The 22,979-nt window shown below is 52.9% G+C and overlaps 1 long non-coding RNA gene across 1 annotated transcript; it reads right to left on the reverse strand.

Annotated features, from left to right (window-relative positions):
- Window positions 1-7,277: 7,277 nt before the first annotated feature.
- LOC137466855 (uncharacterized) lies at window positions 7,278-8,092 on the reverse strand. The gene is made up of 3 exons (XR_010995309.1): window positions 8,012-8,092; window positions 7,743-7,844; window positions 7,278-7,377 (listed from the first exon to the last, which is right to left on the reverse strand). It is a non-coding gene; the product is annotated as an uncharacterized lncRNA (long non-coding RNA).
- Window positions 8,093-22,979: the final 14,887 nt, after the last annotated feature.

The following is a 22,979-nucleotide window of genomic DNA, read 5'->3' on the forward strand; positions in this document are numbered from 1 at the left end:
TTTTTCCTTCTTTTCTGTCATGCTGATGCAGGTGTTGCTGTTTGCAAGGAAGCTTGGCACATTATCCATTGTCTTCTCCATTTGTGAAACACCGAGCAGAGTCTGGGCAGGCTGATGATGCAGAGCAAAACCTGCAAATACACCGGTGATCCTGAGCCTGGAGGGTGCAGCTAAACCCGGCCAAAAAAAATATCTGGAAAGTCAAGCCTGGTTTACATTTTCTTGAATTTGGCTATTCCTGAACCGGGGGAGAGGGCATTCGGGGCAGGGGGTACCACAGGGGTTCCCCTCCCCCATTTTTGGGGGGTCTCCCATGGTGCCCCCTCCCCAAAAAGCTCCGCGGGCCCCCTGAAGTGGCTCCTGTTCCACTGGCTGGTGCCCCCTGATCCAGGACGGCCCCCGGTGAGTCTGGGGGCTCTGGAAGGATTTTGGGGGGATTTTGGCAGCATTTTTGGGCGTTGGGGGATTTTGTTGGTAGCTTAGGGGGAATTACTGGATTTTAGAGAGAATTACTGGCTTTGTGGGGTTATGGGACTTTGCAGGGTTTTGTGGAATTGAGGATTTCGATTATTTTTTTAGGGTTTTGTGGGGTTTTTTGGGGGGGGTTTACTGAAATTTTTGGGAGTTTTTTTTTAATTTTCACAGTGGGTTTCACTGTGATTTTGTTGGATACTTTGGGGTTTTGGAGGGTTTTATTGGGATTCTGGGGGGATTTCTGGGGTGTTTTAGTGGAATTTTGGGGGGCTTTGGAGTTGTCCCAGGGTGTAAGGAAGGGCTGAGAGGCACCAAAGTCTCCTTTAAACCCCTGAAAGTCTCAATAAACCTCATGAAATCACAATTAAATTTCACAAATTCCCATTAGAACACCCTCGAATCCCAATAAAAGCCCACAAAATCCCAATTAAACCCCACAAATCCCCCCCCAAAAATGTCTCCAAAACCACAACAAGCCCTACAAAATCCTCACGAGACCCAAAGAAATCTTGGCAACACCCAAAAAAACCCACAAAACCCCCCTAAAAATCCCCGCTAAAATTCCTAACAAACCCAAATCCCCAAAGAATCCCACTAAATGCCCCCACAATTCCAATAAAATGCCTCCAAATCCCCTAAACATTCCAAGAGAACACAGAAATAATTCCAGAGGATCCCACAAAATCCCCACAAAATCCCAGTAAAACCTTCCAAAAGTCAAAAGAAAACAGAAAAAATTTCAGTTAGCCCCAAATACCCCCAGGAAAACAACTTCCCCCTCAAAGCACCAATAAAACCCCTCAAAATCCAAACTCCCCAAAATTCCCCAACTGCCTCCAAACCCAATAATTCTCCCCAAAAACCCCAACAATTCCCTGTAAACTCCCAACACAATTCCCCAAAGCCCAAAAAAGCCCCAGATGCCCAAACCCCTCCCGAGCCCTCCCTGGTCCCTCCCGGTCCCGCCCAGGCCCGTCCGGGGCCGCGGCCAAAACTGCCCGGAGCGGACGCGGAGGTCCCGGAGCAACCCCGGAGCCGATCCTGGGCTCGGCCTTGGGCTCGGCCCCTTTGGGGGATTTTGGGCCGAACCGGGCAGGTTTAGGGTGGGCTTCAGATCCCTTGCGGGGATCCCGAGCCTTTTCAGGTGGATTTTCAGCCCCTATGGCTGATTTGAGGCCGAATCTGGTGGGGTTTAGGGGGGATTTCAGATCCCTTTGGGTGATTTTAGGTCCATATGGGTGAATCTTAATCTTGTGTGCATGATTTTAGGTCCCTTTTTTGTGATTTATGGTCCATTTAAGTAGTTTTTTTTTGCTTCTTTGGGCAATTTTAGGTCAAACCAAGCCATTAAGGTGATTTTAGGCCAAAGCAGGTACTTTCAGGGTGTATTTTAACTTCATTTGAGGGATTTAAGGGTGATTTTAAGCCATTTCATGTGTCTTTTAAAACATTTGAGGCAATTTTAGACCCCATTGTTTGGATTTTAGAGCCCTTTGGATACTTTTAATCCCATTTGGCTGATGTCAGGCCGAACCATGTGGATGTAGGTTGCATTTGATGCCCTTTTGGGTGATTTTAAACCAAACCGGGCTTTTTTAGGACAGCGCGTCCCCTTGGCCCCACTCCTTTCCCCTCACGGTTCCGCTCTTTCCTCGCCCCCTTTCCCCTCACGGTTCTGCCCTTTCCTCGCTCCTTTCCCCTCATGGTTCAGGATCCCGGAGCGGGGGAGGAGGAGGAGGGAGGGAGGAAGAGGCGCAGCGGCAGCAGGGAGCAGCCGGAGGAGAGGAGAGAAGGAATCGCGTGGCCCTGGCGCTGCCTGAGCTCGCAGCACCCCGGGAGCATCGCCCCCATCCCGCAGGTGCCCGGGGAGGGGGAGCTCGGCCCAAATATCCTGGGGCTGCCTGGGTGTGGGGTTTTTTGCGGGGGATATTTGGAGCTGGCAGGGCTCCAAAGATCAGCCGTGGCGGGCCTTAGGGGGACATCATGGAGTCTTGAGTTTGGGAGTGGCTACACCCGGTATGAGACCAGTCACTCCCAGTATGAGCCTGGTTAAGGTCTTTCAGCTCCTGCCAAAGGTCTGACAGCTCCTAGTGAAGGTCTGACAGCTTCTGCTGAAGGTGTGACACTTCCTGGTGAAGGTGTGACAGCTCCTAGTGAAGGTCTGACAGCTCCTGGTGAAGTTATGAAACCTCCTAGTGAAGGTCGGACAGCTTCTGGTAAAAATCTGACAGCTCCTGCTGGAGGTCTGACAGCTCTTGCTGAAGCTGTGACAGCTCCTTCTGAAGGTGTGACGGCTCATCCTGGTGGTCTGACAGCTCCTGGTGAAGGTCTGACAGCTCCTACTGAAGGTCTGGCAGCTCCTGCTGAAGGTCTGACAGCTCTTTCTGAAGGTGTGACAGCTCCTGGTGAAAGACTGAAAGCTCCTCTTGAAGGTCTGGCAGCTTCTGGTGAAGGTGTGACAGCTCCTGGTGAAGGTCTGACAGCTCCTCCTAAATTCTGACCATTCCTGCCAAAGGTCTGACAACTCCTGCTGAAGGTCTGACAGCTCCTACTGAAGGTCTGACAGCTCCTGCTGAATTTTTGACAGCTCCTAGTGAAGGTGTGACAGCTCCTGGTTAAGGTGTGACAGGTCCTGCTGAAAGTGTGACAGCTCGTTCTGAAGGTCTGGCAGCTTCTGGTGAAGGTGTGACAGCTCCTGGTGAAGTTCTGACAGCTCCTGGTGAACATGTGAAAACTCCTGGTGAAGGTCTGACAGCTCCTGCTGAAGGTCTGACACCTCCTGGTGAATGTTCGACAGCTCCTGCTGAAGGTGTGACAGCTCCTGGTGAAAGTGTGACATCTCCAGGTGAATGTTTGACAGCTCCTGCTGAAGGTGTGACAGCTCCTGCTGGAGGTCTGACAGCTCCTTCTGATAATCTGACAGCTCCTGCTGAAGGTGTGACAGCTCCTGGTGAAGGTGGGACAACTCCTAGTGAAGTTGAGACAGCTCCTGCCGAAGTTCTGACAGCTCCTGCTGTCGGTCTGACAGGTCTTGTTTAGGTCTGATAGCTCCTCCTGAAGGTCAGAGAGCTCCTGGTGAAGGTGTGATAGCTTCTGGTGAAGGCCTGACATCTCCTGGTGAAGGTCTGACAGCTCCTGCTGAAGCTGTGACAGCTCCAGGTGAAGGTGTGACAGCTCCTAGTGAAGGTCTGACAGCTTCTGCTGAAGGTCGGAGAGCTCCTTTGAAGGTCTGACAGCTCCTGGTGAATGTCTGACAGCTTCTGGTGAAGGTCTGACAGCTCTCAGAGCGTCAAATTTACGTGGCTAGAGGGTGGTGTGCAGAAAGGAGACAGAGGAGTCCTGTAAAAGTCCCTTGATTGGCATAAAGGGAGAGCGTGCATCAGGCGTGTGTCCAACGCAGTCTCCCAATCACTTGGATCAAGTAGCCTTCTTTTCTTCTTTCCCGGCTGCATTATCTTTCATTCCCTTTCCCCCTTGGCTGAGCTACTTGGAAGGTACTCGGGACTTCCCGATCTGCCCATCATGTCCCCCTCATTACGTGCCCTCTATAAAACACACGATCCACGATCATTTCAACTAGCTAAATCAATTGATATTTTTAGTGAGCTTTACTGATTGACATGGACTGCTCCTCAGCCAAGGCCATGCTAAACTCCTGAACTTAGGGAAGAAGAACAAAGACTTTATAGGGTTGTGAGAGACGAGGTGACATTTTGCTGAAGCCAAAAGATTATTCAGCTAAAGAATGAAAGCTGTTGGTTCTATGTGTTGTTGTTTGTGGTTTGGATATATTCTGGTTGGTTTGTTGGGTGTTGCTGGAGAGGGGCGGGGTTGAAGCCCTGACTAAAAAGGAATTCAGATGATGGGGGAGTAGACAGAAAAGCAGGTGGTCAGGAGAGAATGGAAGTGCCCCAGTACCGAGCCAATGGGAAAGGGGACAGGGACTGCCCCAGCCGGGAAATGCCCGAAAATTTTCCACTTTGTTGGAAGGTGTGTGTGTTCTGCTCTCGGGAGGGACATGCAAATTCGGCTCGGCTGAATCGGTATGAATGAACAGTTGTTGCCCTCATTTTTAAAAGTGTTAAGTTTTCTTTTATAGTTCTTTTGAAAGTTTTAAAGTTCTCATAAAACTTTCTTAGCCTTCTGATAATGTTTACATATTTCTACTAAAGTTCTCATGCACTGTTCATGCAAATAATGATTGTTTTACATTCTTCTTTGTGGGAGGAGAAAATTAATAGACTGTTAGTTTGACCAGTGTGGTTACAGAAGTGGCAATTTCATCCTCCAATCTACTGCCACTTTTAGAATTCTATATATTGCAAAGTCAGAACTAAAATTAACTCTTTTTCTCTCTTGAACTCATCAAGCTTCTGTGTACTCCTTTGGTGCCAAATAGCAACAAAGTTTCTTTTTGCTTTGAAGACTTTGTCCCCATTTAATTGTGTCAAAAAGCCTGTTCATTTCTAACAGGATTATAAATATTAAGTTCTTCACCCAGGGCAGATTTAAAGCCCAAACTCCCATGTCACGTCCCCCAGACTTCCGGAACATCGCCAGAGCTCCCCCAAACCCTCCTGTCAGCCCCTGGAAACGCCCCAGAGACCTCCCAACCCCTGTTTCAACCCCGCAGTTGTCTGTAACTCCCCCAAAGACCCCACCCCAGCTGCCCATAACTTCCCCAAAGCCCCCCCAAGCCCCATATCACATTCCCTGACCTCAAACAAACCCTTATTCTCCCCCCTGCCCCCCTGCAATTTCACTCACACACGGCCATGGCCTGAGGGGACACGCTGGTGGTCTTCAGGTGGGAGCTGGCCAGGGCATCCTGACCAAAGACCTGCGGAGCTTCAGCCTTTGCAGGGGAGGCTGGCAGCAGCTGCACCCCCAAAACAGCCCCTGCAGCCCCCTCAGCCATGCAGCTGCACTGCTGGATGACTGGCTCTACGTGTCTGGAGGTGCAGGGGGGGCTCGGGGCATCCTAGGGTAGGCTGGTGGGATTTTCAAGAGGCTACAGGGCCAAGGGGCCTGGAGGATCTGGAAGTGCTGGGGGAATTTGGGGAAAGGGGAGGTTGGAGGGATTTGGGGAGCTGTGTCATGACTGGCTCCATGTGTTTGGAAGTGGGAAGGGGTATCAGGGGGTCCGGGGCAATTTCTCGGGGGGCTTTGCAGGGACTATAGTGGCTGGGGGAGCTTCAGGGCATCTTGGGGGTGTGGGAGCATTTTGGAATGAGAGGGGATACGGGAGGGCTGGGGGAAAACGTGTTCTATGTCTTTAGAAGTGGGGAGGGGACTGGGGGCTGATTTTGGAGCCTCCACTGATTACTGGGTGCCCCCCTCCAGCAAAGGGCCAAGGCTGTTTTCTCCTCCCATCTGGGAGGGGGGGTGAGCTTTGAGGATCCCATCTTCAGTCGGGGGGGTACCTTTGTCACTGAAACTGTGTGAAAATGAAACATCTCCAACAGCAAATTCAGGGTTAGAGAATCAAAGGCGTTACTTTATACTGGTCAGGACGTGCAACAGAAATCATTGCATCTACACATTGCCCGGGTGTGCAGCCAGCAACACACGGGCAGGAGGACACAGATGGCGCTTCCTGGCTGGGAGAGGGCTTGTGGCCATCCCCAGGCACCGGTCTGACAGGGATCCCCGCAGCTCCAGCCCTGCACAGCCACTCTGTCGCCAGCACAAAGGCTTCAGCAGAACCAGCAAAGGCCAAGGGGCTACTTTTCCCTTCCCCACTGCTGGCCTGGGCCGCTTGCTGAGCACAAGGACCCGTTTTCCCCTCTACCCCTGTGCTCTGCAGACCCTGGGCAGCAAATGAAAGATCCTGGGAGTCTGTCTATTACAACATATCCTACATTTATATCCTACATTTTTATGCTAAGGAAAAAGGAAAATAAGGAAAGAACAATGTTGAACAAATGAAACATTGCTTCTGGCTCAGGTGGCCCCAGCAGACAGAGCTTCTGGGATCAGCTCTCTGCAGAGCTCCAGCAGTGCAGCCAGCTGAGCCCTGAGAGACGAGGCCGTGTCCTCCATGCCCTGTGGAGCTGATCATGCAGGCTGTCGAAGATGGAATATCGAGCTCTCTCTACTGCCTGGAGGACGTACAGTGTTTGAATTGCCAGGCTTCCGACGGCGACGCTGATGTCATCTGCCATGCCTTCAAGGGCTGAAAGAGAGAGGAACAGAGCCATGGTCAGTTCCCGGATCTGAGGGGACCCGAGGAGACCCCCGTTCCAGGGCCGTGCCAGCCGGCTCTAGCCATGGCCAGCAGGGAGCAGGGACCAACAGGATCAGCCCGAAGCTGCTGGCCACGAATCCCCCAGGTGGCCCTGACGTCTCTGTGTGCTCTGCCCACACCGCCCCTCGTCCGCACAGGGAGCAGAGCCCTCGGCAGCCGGGGCAGGGCTTGCAGCTCCCCCGCCAGCCCCCGCTGACAGCCCGCTGCCCTCACTCACCCTCACAGATGAGCTGGAGCTCTTCCTTCTTCCCCCTGAGGTGCTGCCCGGCCATCCCTGTGAACACAGAGCCTGTCACGGCCCAGCGGCACAGCTCCCTGCCAGCGGCGCTGCCAGCCCTGTGGCCACACGGCCTCCTGGCCCGGCAGGGCTCAGCCCGGGCCCTTGCCGCACGCTGCCGGCCCAGGGCACGGCTGCGAGAGGGCGGCAGCAGCGCCGAGGCCAGGCGGGGCTCCACGGCGCCGGGCCCGGATGGCGCTGCCGGGGCAGCAGCCGGGGCTGGGGCCGAGCTGCGGCGGGGCGGGGAGGGAAGGGGAGCCCGGGCTCACGGCTCACCGATGAACCTGATGGCCTCCTCTCGCAGGGACTGCTGCGGGCTGTCCAGGTACTGCAGGGCCCGGCGCAGGTGCTCGGCCGCTCGGCTCCTGTCGTCGGCCAGCTGCAGAGAGCGGCAGGAGGGAAGGGTTGGCGCGGGCTCAGCCCCTGTGCCGGGCGCTCCCTGCGCCCAGCCCCGGCCTCCCCTGCCCGCACAGCCCTGAGGCGCGGCCAGCAGCCGCGGGCGCCGGGCTCTGGAGGGGGCAGAGGGGCGGCTGCTGCCCCGGGAGCCGCGGCGCCGCCCCGCCCCGCGGCCCCGCCGGGCCGGGGCTCCATCGGCCCCGGCTCGGGCCCACGGGAGCCTGGAGAAGAGCCCGCGCAGCCTCTGGGTGCAGCAGCGGGCAGGGGCACAGCTGCCAGCCCACACACTGAGCACCGCGCTCAGGGGGCTTCTCCAGCCTGAGGCTGGCACTTCCAGGCCGTCCTTACCAGGCACTCGGTGAACTTCCACAGCTTCTTGTTCTTCACCAGTTTTTGAAGATCCCTCCTCTTCAGGAACTCAGCCACACAAAGCAGCGTTTCCTGAGAAACCTGGAGAGCAGCAGAGATGCGGAGATGGCCCCACAGCCCAGGGCGCAGGACCTGTGTCCCTGTGTCCCTGTGCCAAGGCCTGGAGGATGCTGCAGCCCACGAGGCGCTAGGGCAGGAGGCAGCTGAGCCCCCTCCCAGGGGGACAGCAGCAGCCCATGAGTCCTCACCTGTGCCACATGCTGATTCTCATCATGGCAGTGGAAGAAGAGTGGCAGCAGGCTCTGGCGCACGTGTGTCTTCAGGGCCTTCTCTTCCTTTTCCAGTGGAAGAGACACCAATGTTTGGAAGAGCAGTATGGAGAGCAGCTGCACATGGCTATTGTCCTGTATGAAAGGAAGAAAAAAAGACCTCAGCATCGGCTGCACGGGGCTCAGCTTGGCTCAGGCCTGCAAATCCACAGGGCACAAAGTGTCCAGGCAGCAGTCAGTGGCCGTGGCTGGGGGCAGCGAGCCTTACGTGGTCAAAGAGTGGCAGGAGCGCCTCAACCAGCTGCAGTGCGATGGGGCTGGGTATCAGCATGGCCTTGTCCCAGAAGATAAAGCTGAGGAGCCTGACTGTCATGCTGACTATCTCTCCATCTGCGTCCCACAGGAGCTCCACAAGACTTTCAGTCAGGCTCCACATTTTTTCGCTCTGTGCGGAACACAAGTTTGTGAAACGCCATCCTGCTGCCGCAGGGCCTAGGGGCCAAAGGGCTGTTCCGAAGCACTTGGGCAGTTGAACCAGGAGGCAGGAGAGCTGGGAGCAGCTGCCCCAGCGCCCAAAGCCCAGCCAAGCCCAAGCGACTGCATTCCCAAGCGCAGCCTCAGCCGCTGCCCCCTTCTCACCATCAAGGGATCATCGATGAGCACAAGAAGGGCCCTGAGCGCCAGGCGACGCCTCTCCCTGCACTCGCTCCGCAGGTGCCTTGACAAGATTTGCAGGATTCTCTTAGCACCGCGTTCACTCAAGTTCAGGCACTCAAGAACCTGAAAGGCACAGGGCAGTGACAGGGGACCTGGCCGGCAAGAGCCCGGAACAGCACAGGGCTGGGCCCAGGCAGCAGCGCAGGGCGCGGGCACCGTCCCAGGCAGTTGCGGCTACGAGAGGGCAGAGAGCTGGGAGGCAGCTGAGCGAGGCAGCGCTGGCCATCAGGCTCACCTCCACAAGGAACGCCAGGGCGGGCAGTTCCCAGCGTGGCTCCTGTGTGCTGAGCAGCCGGAGCAGGTCGCGAGCGATCCTTGAGCACAAGGGGATGGAGACACAGGACATCTCCCTGGCAGGAGAAAAAGAAACCAAGACTTTGGGCCGGGGGACAAACCTCTCCCAGGACTGACTCACAGAGGTCTGGCCTTTCCCCAGCATCCTGTAAGGGCCCTGGGCTATTTGGGAGGTGGCTCCTTGTGGGCTCCCTCCTCTCCCAGCCTTTTCCAGTCGGCTTGGCTGTTCCTCGGTGACAAGGCCCTCTGGCCCACGACCACGGGGACTGTGTGGGGCACCCTGGGCACTGAGCACAAATGTCAGAGGCAGTGGGGAGAAGGGGGTCTCACCTGGCCAGCAGACCCACGGCATAGTGGTGGGTGTCAGCACACAGCAGCGTGTCCCAGCCACACTTGCGTTCTATTGCCACCACCACATCCTCGTGCTGCATTTGGCAGAGCAGGGACTTCAGGGTCCGCACTGCAAACCTGCATGCAGAGCAAAGCCCAGGTCACGCTGGGAGCACTGGCTCCTGCCCTGGGCACCTGGCAGGGACAGGAGGACTGGCATGGAGCACCTGTTGGGGTTGGTGGCAAGGCCGTATTGCTGCTGGCATCCCTTCCAGAAGGTATCGACCTCCGCTGGCACATCCAACGTGCTGAAGAACACTTGGAAGAGCAGATGCACAAAGAGGCGGGGGAAATACACGGTCACTACATGTGGGACACAGGGCATCTGGAGGATCTTCCACATCACCACAGTTGCCTGCAAAGGACAGAGCAGCCCGAGACAGTGCTCAGTGCCGAGGTGTCCGTGTGGCAGGGCCCGAGCATGGGAGGGAGAGGCCCGGAGAGACACAGGGGGAGCACCGGGCCTGGTGGCCCTGAAGCTGCCCCGAGGCCAGGTTTCAGCCCAGCGCCTGAGGCAGGGAGATGCAGTGGGGGAAGGAGGATGCAGAGCTGCTGGACAGGTGGCCTTGGGGCCAGCAAAGGCCAGTGTCAGAAACTCACAGCCAGGACAAAGACACCCGTTTTGTCCCCATCGGAGGTGCACGTGCTGTGCTCTGGCCAGCTCCCCAGCACATCGAGGAGTATCAGCTGCGCCGGCTCCGCAGTCCTGGGCGAGCACATGATGCTCTTCCACATGGTCAAAGCAGCTCTGTGGGGTCAGAGCTCTGTCTCAGAGGAGTCTGGGACACAGCACCGTGGCCTGGGCGGCAGCGGGGAGCTGAGCTGGCTGCCAGCCCTGCCTCTGCCCACTGCCCCTCGCCAGCAGCACCCAGACAGCCCAGCCCTGTGGGGACAGGTCCCTGAGGGCCAGCGAGGAAGCATGGCAGAAGGCTCGGGGGCTGACGTGCCAGGGCTGGCAAAGGGAGCAGCCAGAGGGCCCTGGAACTCTCTGTTGGTCAGACACCTGGGACAGGCTGTATAGGCTGATGGGCTGGGGAGCCCTGAGCCCTCTGGGCAGGTGGGCCCCATACCTGTCACAGGATGGGGCCACACGCAGGAGCGTCATTACTACGTCAGCAGGCTGCTCTTTGGTGAGATCCAGCAGGGCCCTGTTCAGCCTGTGCTCAGCAAACTGATTGGCCATGAGCCACTGGTGGATGTACCTCACCATGGCAGGCACCTGGAGAAGGCACGGGGAGACTTGGAAAGCTGCCAGAGGGAGGAATGTCCCCAGCTTCCCCAGAGAAGTGCTTCCCTTGCCACCCCACTGCCATGGCCCTCAAAGCCAGGGATGTTCCACAGAATGCTCCAAGCGCGGTGCTCGGCTGAGCAGTGACAGCAGGCCCAGCCCAGGTGGGGATGGCTGCAGGTACCTGCGCTGTTCTGCGGAAGAGGCCACGGGTGCGTTCCTGCTCTTGTGTGCGCTGCACGGCTGCATCTGGCAAAGAGCGAGCGCAGCCTGAGCTGAGGGGCTGCGGGCGAGGCCGGAGAACACAGCCCAGCCCTGCGCTCCCCAGGTAGGAACAGCCCCGGGATGTCCCAAGGGATGGAGCACGGCTCTGGGGTGTCTGTCCTGGCCCCTATTCCGTCCTGTCCATGGGCATGTCCCCAGGGGATGGGATGGCATGGGATGGGATGGGATGGGATGGGATGGGATGCAATGGGATGCAATAGGATGCAATGGGATGGGATGTGGCCAAGCTGGCTGCAGCCACCAGCCCTGCAGCCCAGCAGCCCAGCTCTGCCACTCACCCTCCTGCAGAGGCTTGAACCGCACCACCTCTTCAGTCTCCTGTGCTGGGCCAGCTCCAGGGCCTTCTTCCTCTTCCTCCACCCAGGCCAGCTTGGGCACTCTCGGGGATCTCTGCTCCATGTCAGTGACTGGATTTGTGACGACTCACAGGAGAGATGTCTCAGAAATCTCCGAGTCAGCAAGGCCTGCAGTCGTGCCTGGAAGGCACCTTCAAGAGAGAAGCCTCAGGAAGGCTACAGGACAGCAAGTCCTGCACTCTGGTCTCGAGGGCTCCTTGCCACAAGGACAGGAGACTCCTGTCAAGGATTGTGGTCTGGCCTCGAGGGCACTGGTGGCAGGGATGGGAGATGCCTCTGGGGCACCAAGTCCCACGGTCTGCCCTCGAGGACACCTGCAGAAGAGAAGCCTTGGGAAGGCCACGGGTCACCAAGTCCTGTGGTCTGGCCTCGAGGTCAGCTGCAGGAATAGCACCTCGGAAAAGCTCTGGGTCAGACACGAACAAGTGTGCTGTGCGGGGGCTCCTCACGGCACCGCTCTGTCCCGTCCTGTCCCGTCGCGTGCTCCGAGCACTGTGGTGTGGCCTTGTCACCACCAGCTCCTATGTCACCCCGTGTCACAAAGGGCCCTTGGACACGCTGTCCCGTTCCATGCCACGGTGACCGTGCTGCACCGTGTCACAAAGGGCCCCTGCACACACTGCCCCCTGCCCTGGGACCACCCCCAGCCCACCCAAAGTGGCTCAGGTTGGAAGGAATCCCTCACCCCAAGTGTCTAAGACACCCCGACAGGATCTTTAGGAACGGCTCAAACCATCAGCAAACGCTGCCCTGCTCTGCGGGCTCAGGGCAGCAGAAGGAGGCCCCAGGGCTGCCGACGCAGCTGCGCTGGGAAGGGCATGGGGCCTTCCACAGAAGCTGGCACGGCCTCCTTGGGACACATCCTGGCTGGTGGCCATCCTAAGCGTGGCCGTGTGACACAGACGAGGAACGTGTGGGCCAGGGCAGGAATGCTGCTCTGACCCCTTGCGCCCGGGGAGCGCTGACATCAGCAGATGTGGCAGGGTCCCTGCCCAAGCAGACCTGCCACCCCCGAGCCCTGGCAGCACCAGTGCCTGTCTCCTGCCCCAGAGACCTGTGCCCGTGGGGGGCTTCTGTGCCAGAGGGAGCCAAAGCCCACGTGCATTGGGGGCTGCACTCCTGCCTGCAGGGGCTGTTGGCAGGAGCACCTGGAGCAACTGCTGGCAACACTTGGGTCTCTGTCAGAAGCTCTTACTCCATGCTGAAATTATCTTCTCATTGAAGTTATTGCCTTCAGCACAAAACCACCTCAGCGGCGAAGGCACAGAAGAATCTGGCAAGTAAGAATCCTCAGTTCAGGAATGCTTTACTTCCCATTGCTCGACTCAAGTAGTTCCAAAAAGTTGCAAACTTCCCAAATTAATTGGGATGGCCTGAGGAGGTGAAGATTTGTAATTTTGCTTCCCATCTCAAAGCAGCAACTCATTTGCCTTAACTTCATCCACTGAGGGTCACTTTACAGAACATAACACTACACAAAAAAAGGGCAAAAAACAAGGGCCATGCTTTGGTTTTCTAGGAAGGGATGATAATATCCTAATTCTCTTAAGGAATAAAAGCTCTCAAGAAATGAGAGTCCACTCAGTGGTACAAAAGTAGCCCAAAGAAATGAGTAGATTACAAAAGGGCTAATCCTCCCCCTGGTACAGATTTCTAAGTGGCCAGTAAAGTACAGCTCTCCCCTCTTGTTCCCTGCAGGAGAATCAGGACCATGAAGAGGAAAAGTCACAGATATTCTTTCTGCCCTCCATAACCAAAACTGTGCCAAAGCACAGATGCTGCCTTCAAACTGACTCAAATTCCAGCCTAGACCTCTCACCTTCCAGACAACTCCTTCTCCAACACCCCCCCAACACCAACCCCCCCAGACTCCCACACAGAAGCCCTCAACACCCCGCCAGGAGCCCCAGCTGTCCCCATCCCTCCGCAGAGCTTTCCCACCCTCCAGCAAACGCCCTGGTTCCCTGCAGGTGCCGTGGGATGGCACTCAGGAGGATCTGCTCCAAGGCCTTCCCCTGGAGCACGCTCAGGCTGCCAGGCCTATGGATCCTGGATCATCCTTCCCACCGAGCCTTCCCGTGCACGGCTGTTCCATTTGCACCTTTGCGCTCAGCTCGGACTTCTCCACTTCACCAGGAGTGCTGGGAAAGGATGGAGAGCAGCCGGGCAAGCTCTTTCTCCAGCTCCCTCTTTACCCTTGGGGAGGGAGAACATTCCACAGGAAAGCAACTGGTGCCACAAGGAGCGGGTGGCCTCAGGCACCTTTGGGGATGAAACAAGGCCTTTGTTTGACATAAGTAAGCACAAGCAATGCACATGAGTAAACAAGTAATTAGCACAGACATACCTAAGTACTTAGCACCAGTTAGCATAAGAAGAACCTGGTGGCCTAACTTGACATGAGAGTGACCTGACAAAAAGCTTTAGACATAGTCTACCAGAAGAACTAAGGGCAAGTGTGGAATCAGCCCTGTGCAGGGAAGCTGTGATGAAGACTTTGTGCTGCTTTGGGGCATCGAGACCCCTCCTGGCCAGCGCCTGGAAATCAGCTTCAAGTTTGGGAATCAGACACCATGTATTTCTAACCCCCTGCCTATCAAATCACCACAGCCGTGTAAAGAAGGACGGTATGTTTGATACATTCCTACATCAACCCACTTAAATTTATATGTGGCAGAGAAACATTTTAGTGGGTGCAGACCCCTGCCCTCCCGCCAGGTCAATAAAAGGGCTTTTGGTAGACCATACATTTGGCTGCCGATTTGTTTGAACGAGGGAGACCCCTCAGGACTGCTGTATCCTGAGGGAACACCATTGGCCTTGGCCTGTAGGCACCTGCACAAGCTTAAAATCAGCTGCCTCAGCTTCCAGGACCTCTCTTGGCCAGCATCCTGACGTGGATGCAGGACTGCTGTGAGGCACTGCTGGGACCCAGCGGGACAGGACCGGCTGTCTCGTGTCCACGCAGCACCCCTCACACAGCCAGGGCCATCCCAAAACCAGACAAACACTCACTTGTCAGCAGAGGGGAGCAAGGAGCACTGGGCTCCTCTCAGGGTATCTCAGCTGGGCTGGCTCCACAACATGCCCCCACTCTCAGGCCTGCTGATGCCCAGCTGCCAGAAATGCCTACCTTGTTCTCTCCAGGATGTACAGGGAGAGCCAATGAGCCGGACGCCTTGGGAGGCAAACCTTCCCAGCCTTTTCTGAGGCCAGGGACACACCAAGATCAGCCAAGACTCTCCACGCTGCCTGGCCCACACAGCCCAGCTCTGTGCTGGCTCTGGGCCACAGCAGCTTCCACTAAGCAAGAGGCAAATGCACATTGCCAAGAGTTGAAACACAGCAGACAGGGAAGAGGTGAAAAGTGTGTGTGTAAAGGCCTTTTAATTCACAGCTCTCAGAGAGAGCTCTGGGGCTCACGGCTGGACAGAGATGCTCCTGCTCATGCCTCTGTCCAAAGGGGGAACACACCCTGCTGCAGGTGCTTGGGTTGGTCTCTGCAGGTCCAGGCAGATGCCAAACCCGCTCTTCACAGCCTTCTCCCTTCCCTTGCCACTCTGCCACAGAGAGCCAAAGGGGGACCCTTGCACCTACCTCACTGGGAGCTCCCTGGGAAGCACTTTCCTTGAGAAGCAAGCCCTTTTCCTCCAAAGGCATTTCCCCAAATGAAGCTTTCTTGGGCAACACCAACACACTCTTAAGAAAAGCTGGAAAGGCTTAATGACTTCAGGTCCTTTCAGGACAGGCACTCCAGCTGTAGCTCATATTCTCCCAAGTGTGTTTCCAGGTGGAGGTTCAGAGGGGCAGCCCCAGGCCCTCTACAAACACAAGCTGCCTGCTGCCTCTTCACCTGCCTCAACTCCTGCCTGCGGTCACGGCACCAAAACCAGGCTGTTCCAGCCAGAGCCCAGAGCCCTGTTCCCGCAGGAAGCTGTTGCCAGCACCTTCCAGGACTCTCCGCTGTGCATGCAGAGCTTTTCATGCCCGCTCCCAACAGGCTTTGGAAGGCAGAGCACAGCCTGGCTGGCTCTGCCACCAGCACAGCCCAAACACTGGTGGAGGAAGAAGTAGCAGGGGTTGTTTTGCGGCCATGCCCAAGAGAAACTGGAAGGGTGCCCTCCCTCTGGTCTCACTTGGTTGGCTTTCTGACTGGCTCTGAGCCTGGGGCTGCCATTGCTCAGTTGTGGGGACCAGAACCACACCCGGGATCCCGGCCCTGCCTGACCGTGCTCCAGGCACTCTGTGCAGAGATAAACAGTGTGTATCAAGCTTAAAAGGGGCCTTGACCAAAAGGGCTGCTGGTAAGCTGCTCAGAGACATCTGGTGCACAGCTCAGTCCCTGTGTGAGTAAAGGTTTGGGGCTTGCAAGCAGCCGCCAGCCAAGCATGGCCGGAGGGAGGGGGAAGGGTCCATTTGCCAATAGAGCGGCAGGAGGAAGGGATATTTACTGTTCAATTCTGTGACCACTAGTGATCCTGGGGGTGGGTCAAGTGAATCTGGACCTTAATGCTGTGATTCTACTTACTGCTATTGTGCGCTTATGGTGTCTGGACATTGTGGTTAATGTAGGTGGGTTTTTGTGATTGTGTGAGTGAGTGCCTTTGTGGGCTCAGTTATACGAAGGAGGGGGCGAGTGAGTGAGTGTACCCATGGTGCGGGGCGGGGAGGCTCTGCCCACTAGTGAGGCGGCCAAGTGAGGCCCAGGGTGCCGGCTGGGAGGCTGTGTGGGCAGATAGCATCCTGCGGGGAGGCAGCTGGGGAGAAGCAGAGCAAGCAAAGAAGTGTGGGTGAGGACACGTGGCATGTTTGAATGTGTTTGTGTAGATTGTGCATGTTTTAACTGTGGCTAGACGAACTGAGAGGATTCCACTGCCTCAGTGGTTCGGGTTTGACCCCTGGGAGTTTGTAAATCCAGTGAATCACTGGATAGATAAAGGGGATGAATGGGTTTATTTAGAGGGACTTTATTGGACCTCAGCTAATGGTAACATAAAGGTAATTTACATCGTTTCTCTAGATTGGAAGCAACCCACTGTGGAGAATTTAGAAATTCACGAAGGAGTAAGTGGAATAGCCTGCCTTTGTGGGCAATTCTTGGGAGCCTTGGGCACCTCGAGAGACTGGCACCCTCCATGGGCACTATTGCAGTGCGGAGTTTGTGAGAAGCGTTGGTATTGCTGTTCAGCAGGCGGCGGGGCATATGCTCTGAGTGTGGATGGATGTTTCCTAATTGAGCCCATTTTGAACCTCAGATTTTAAAGCTTGTGTGTGGAAAATCACATCTGGTACCTGTAACCTGGGGTTGCACGTGGGAGGAGAATTGGGAAAGGACTGTGAGGCTTTGTGAAGAGAGTTTTGGGTGGAAGTGAGAAGGAGAAGGAGATAATGGGAACGCACCAGAGCAAAGAAGTTACCCCGAGCTAGCTCTTTAGGGTGTATCTTAACCCACTGGAAAGAAGTCACCAGTAGGGGGGGATTGGAGAACAAGATTTAATCCAACACTGCATGCGGTGGTGGCCATTATACAGGCTGGAAGATTGAGCCAAGTGGCCACCGGCAGGAACTTTAGATTGTAATACCTTGTTGCAGTTAATGCGGTTTTTAAGACAGGAAGGAAGTAGGATGAGGTCTCTTATGCTGATATGTTTCTTGCCTTACGAAATCATCTGGAATGGGAGAGGCACTGTGGGCTCAGCGCTCCCTCAGACCCACTGGTGTTAGCCCTTGAGAAGGAAAACAAAGGAAATAGAGGGCAAATTAAGCAATGTTGCTCAGCGTGCAGCATAGGACAGCCATGTACCAAATCAGATAAGGTCTACCGTGCTGCAGCTCAAGAACAAGATGCAATAGATTTGCTGAAAGTGCCTCCTAGGAGACGGGAGGATGAGGATGAGGATGAGGATGAGGATGAGGATGAGGATGAGGTGGACTTTCCAAAAAAAGAGGATGCAGGCTTGGAAGGGACATCTACTCAAACCCACTCCCCTCCTGGCAGTCTGGTTTTGTCCAGAACCAGGAGACAAGCAGTGTTACAGGCCGCTCTGCGAGAGGCAGTGGGACCAGAAGGAGGGAGACTGATGGTTAAAGTACCATTCTCCACCCCTGATCTAGAGGCGTGGGAAAGGATTGCTAAAAATTACCACAGCAACCTGACACTTATTGCGAAGCATTTACGATATGTTATCAAACAACACAACCCAGATTGGAGAGACACCCAGGTATTACTGGATACTTTCACTGAAACAGAAAAGCAGCTGATCCTGAGAACAGCAGGGGCTTTGGCAGAGGATCACCGTAAAAGCCAGTGATTGGATGTAAGAGAATTTTTCCCTCTCCAAGGGATCCTAAATGGGATCCAAATATATCGGCAGAGTTTCAGAAATTAGCAGATTATCAAGATTGGATAGCACTGGGAGTGGAGAGAGCTATCCCAAACACCAAAAAATGGTCTGTCCTGTATTCTATTAAGCAGGGGCCTTCCGAGACTCCATCTGAGTTTCTAGAGTGTCTAAGGGATTCTATGCATCGCCATGCATCATTAGACCTGGGGTCTGAGATAGGAATTGTGGTGCGGAGAATCACAAATGGGACATCTCGCCATGATCAATATGATCAAGTGAAGCCAATTTTATTGTACAGAGGCCTGTATTTAGAATCAGTTCTGCTGTGCAAGAGTCTCTAGCTAATACATGATTGGTTAATCCTAGCTGTTTATGCGTCTAAAATTAAATGCTGGTTGGATCACCTGATTCTTCATGCGTCTTGCTTTGGTTGTCTGGCCCACCCTGAGTTCTCTTTTTTATTTTGCTGACAACTTTGCGGATTCCTCTGACTTCTTCTTTTCCTGTCGTCAAGGATTCACTGACCCCGTTTCTAGAACTGGTTCCTTTGTTACCAGAAGGCTGGACTGTGCATCTGCTGAATGTGTCCATTGTCCTGCAAAAAATCCTCAACAGGGGATGTTCTATTAGTTCCAGAAGCAGGGTGAAATCTATTAGGGTGGGATTTACAGGTGCAGTTAGACATTGGAGTACTGCCAGAGGAAGGAAAAATGGTGGTTAAACTTCTCCAATTAACAGAAGAGAATGAGGACAAAATTCATGAGATGGTGCGGGCAAAACCAAAAAATTAAGGTAAATTGAACATGAAACCTGTAGTAATAAAAACAGTTGATGAGAACCATCCAGTTCAGGTATGACAATACCCACTCTCCCTGGAAGGGAGACAAGGACTGCAGCTGGCCACCCAGGACCTACTTGAGTAGGGTGCCTTAGAACCATGTATGTCCCCCATAATACACCTGTTTTACCAGTAAAGAAGTCTGATGGGACTTACAAGCTTGTCCAAGATTTAAGAGAAGTTAACTAAAGAACAGTGAATCAGTACCCAGTAGTGCCTAAGCCCTATACACTACTGAGTAATATCCCCCCAGCACACCAGTGGTTTAGTGTGACAGACCTAAAAGATGCCTTTTGGGCATGTCCACTGGCAGGAGAAAGTAGGGATATGTTTGCCTCTGAATGGGAGGACCCCGATTCAGGGAGAAAGCAACAGCTTCGGTGGACTAGGTTACCACAAGGGTTTTCCAAATCCCCAAACCAAACAATTCTCCATCAAACCTGAGATAAAGATCATCCAGTATGGAGACGATTTGCTTCTCTCAGGACGGGAAGAAAACAAAGTTCGAGAATCCACCATAGCATTGTTAAGTTTTCTGGGGAGCCAAGGACTTTGAGTATCAAAAGGGAAACTCCAATTTGTAGAGAGGGAAGTAAAATGCCTAGGACGTGTGATTTGTCAAGGGAGCCAGTGGCTGAACCCTCAGAGAATTGCAGGGATTGCCTCACTCCCACGGCCAAAATCTAAGAGAGAAGTCAGAGGGCTTTTAGGCCTGTTGGGATAGTGTAGGCTATGGATTGAAGGATACATGCAGGCCATCAGGTTCTTGTTTGAAAAGTTAATAGAAGAAGAGATAAGGTGGGAAGAAGACGACAAGCAAATTTTGAAGCTTTAAAGAAAAAATTAGTCAGTGCAGCAGCACTGAGTCTTCCTGCCTTAGACAAACCCTTCTATCTGTGGATATAGAAAAAGGGGCAGCACATGGAGTGTTAGCCCAGGACCGGGGAGGATCCAGGAAACCAGTGGCCTGTTTATCAAAACTGCAAGACCCTGCCAGCTGGGGGTGGCCAACCTGTATTCAGGCGGTGGCAGCGAGCGCCCTACTCGTAGAAGAAAGCAAAAAATTAACCTCTGGGGGAAAATTGAAAATATATACCACTCACTCAGTAAGGAGTATCCTCAGCTAAAAGGCTGAGAAATGGCTCACTGATTCCCAAGTGCTAAAATATGAAGCCATCCTAATAGACAATGGATAATTAGAGTTAATTGTGAGTAACCAACTGAACCCTGCCCAGTTTTTAGATGGAAATCCAGGTGAGGAATTAATATATAATTGCCTAGAGGTTATAAATTATCAAACTAAAGTAAGAGAGGACCTAACACATCAACCATTCCAAGGAGGGAAATGATTGTACATTGATGGATTTCCACAGGTAATCCGGGGACAATGGGTATCAGGATACATTATAGTAGATGAAGAGTTAGTGGCCCTAGAAAAAGGAAAGTTACCTTCCAACTGGTCAGCCCAAGCATGTGAGTTGTATGCCCTAAAGCAAACTCTGGAAATATTAGCACAGAAAAGAGGAACAATATATACAGACTCAAAATATGCTTTTGGAGTAGTGCATACCTATGGGAAAATCTGGGAAGAGTGTGGGCTATTAAATTCAATGGGGAAAGGAACTAAAAACTTATTTTAGAAGTGATAGAAACCTTACAAATACCAGAAGAAGTGGCAGTAGTATATGTTAAAGGACATAAAAAAGGGGTGACTCAAGAAGAACAGTGGAACCATTTAGCAGATTTAGACGCTAAGAATTCAGCCAAATCAGGGTCAGAAAAACTAATGATAGCATTAACCCCTATGGGAGAAATAGAAGAAGTTCCCGTATTCAGTGAGACAGAAGAGAAAGAATTCCTTAGAATAGGAGCTAAGAATGATAACAAAGGGAAGTGGAGATTAGCAGATGGGAGACAAATGTTGAATAAACTCCTTGCCAGGAAAATGTTAGAAGGCATACATGGAACAACACATTGGGGTACACAAGCGCTAAGTGATCAATTTCTAAGGGACTGGGGCTGCATTGGAATTTTTTTGGGATAGCTAAGCAAGTAACTGAAAGGTGTGTGATATGCCAACAAGTGAGTCAGAAAATCATGAGGAAAACACCCAGAGGAGGGCAAGAACTAGCCTTAAGACCCTGTCAAAACATCCAAGTAGACTTTACCGAGCTTCCCCATGTACAACGGTGGAAGTTTTTACTAGTGATAGTAGGCAACTTGACTCACTGGGTAGAGGCGGTACCCACGGTTAAAGCCAATGCCAATGTTGTGAGTAAAACACTTCTAGAATCAATCATTCCCCAATATGGGATGGTGAACAGGATTGATTCAGACCAAGGAACTCATTTCACCTCTAAAATATTGCAAAAAGTTGTTCAAACCCTGGGAGTAAATGGGAATTACATACTCCATGGCATCCACAGAGTTCTGGTCACACTGAGAGGATGAATCAAACTCTTAAAAGAGCTCTAGTTGAGCTGATGACTGAAACCCACGTCATAGATAAAATGTCTCCCTTTGTCCTTATTAAAAATTAGAAACCAACCCCGGTCAGATCTGGGGGTGTCACCCTATGAAATGACATTTGGTTACCCTTTTTGACCTCACCCCAGAGCATTGCCATCTATGAGGAAGGGGAAGCCAATGCCAAGAAATATGTTATGTCTATAGGAGAAACCTTACAAGGGCTATAACATAAAGGAGCAATTCCTCAAACTAACACCCTGGATTTCAGAATCCATAATGTTAATTCTGGGGATTGGATCAAGTAATGATCAAGTCATGGAGAGATCAACCTCTAACTCCTCAGTGGGAAGGTCCCTTTCAGGCACTGTTCATCACCGAATCAGCCGTGTGAACTGCAGAGTGGGGATGGACTCATGCCAACAGATGGACTCATGCCAACAGTTAAAGGCCCGGTAGAAGAACCCAAAGAGTGAACTACAACATCCAGACTGGGTGAAACGAGATTGACTCTTAAGCAGAGACTGAAAGACAACCAGAAAGACACCAAGATGCCCAAAGTCAAGCTTCCACCAACCAGTTTGAGGACTGTCTTCCTGTGTTAATGGGTGAGAATTATCAGCATCTGTTGATGGGAAGTACACAAGGGTCTGTAAAAGGTGATGGGACAGCTTCTTTAAGAAAATAAGACAAAGGAAGCAGGGCAAGACCCCTTTGTTCACTACCAAGAAGACCCCATAGCCCTGCTGTGGGTAGCAACCCCGTAGGCATGGTAAGGTAGGGACAAAAGGCCATATTGGACATCTGTAATTCCCCAACTGTCTTTGAATACAAAAGGGACTGGAGGGCGAGACCGAGCTGGCCTCTGGACCCCTAAGATACAATGACTATGGATCGCAACCACATAGGCACGGTAGATGGGAGTCAGAGCCATACTGGACCTCTGTAAGGCCCTTTTGTCCATTCCAAATAAGTGTGTCTAAGGAAAACCTGAGATTTTTCTCCTGTTCCCACTGTCCTTGCCCACATCAACAGCTGCTAGTATGACTCATTCAAGAGAGAGAGAATTTTTTTAATGTAATTGTTCAAGCAAAATGACTTATAGAAAAAGAAAAGGGGGTTTGTTATAGATGGGTAATCCTATTGTTGACTCTCACAATTAAGGGGTGAATATTAAGTATATGTTAAGAGAAGTTGTGTAGGTGTATAGTTATCTTTCCCCTCCCTCTTGCATTGTTATCACGGGATGCCCTCAGTAGTCAAGGCATTTGGGAGGGTCGGCTTGTTGCTATGGCAGCGCCTGACCTCCAATCAAGCTGTAAGAAAGTGATCTCCACCACTGGACAGTGAAGAAGAAGTGGATTGACAAGACTTTGGGAGGGGCTAGAGGTATAAAAGATAGAGCATCCATTTTGTAGATGAGCACAGGGTGACTGAATGCTTTGCTTCTGGCACTGTATTTATTCTTTATTCACTCTTCTGTTGTATTTTGATAAGGTCGTAATAAACCATTTACATTTGTGAAAGTGAAAATAGTTTCTCACATGGGGTTAGGGAATGTGGGGCAAGGTGTCCACACTGGGTCAGACCTCAAGTTAAACTTCTCTGACCTGGCCAGACCTCTTTAGGAGCGGCCCTACATCAATATCAATCACAGAATGCTGCAATCACCTCTTCTCTAATGAGAACAGTAATAAAAGACACTCTTTAAAATAGGAATACATATTTCTTAGAAGCTCTTTGAAATATTTCTCCATAACTGTAAAAGGAAACCTTCTTAATGAACTACATTAGAGCAGAGGGAAATCAAGGCAGAGCCATGGTTTGTCAGAAGTTGCTTGATCCTAATGAGCCCTGTGGTGCATTTGGAGCTGAGCCCTGGAACCTCAAGGCCTGAGAGGAGATTGCACAAACCTTTCCAGGAGTCAAAGTCAGAGGAAAAACCCAAAATGTCTCAAAGCATTAATGGGTGCCACTGAGGTCCATCCCAAACACAGGCTCCTCATGGACTCCTTGGAGGAGAGAACTG

The sequence above is a fragment of the Anomalospiza imberbis genome, unplaced genomic scaffold (assembly GCF_031753505.1).
Source record: "Anomalospiza imberbis isolate Cuckoo-Finch-1a 21T00152 unplaced genomic scaffold, ASM3175350v1 scaffold_45, whole genome shotgun sequence".
In the NCBI taxonomy this organism is placed as follows: domain Eukaryota; kingdom Metazoa; phylum Chordata; class Aves; order Passeriformes; family Viduidae; genus Anomalospiza; species Anomalospiza imberbis.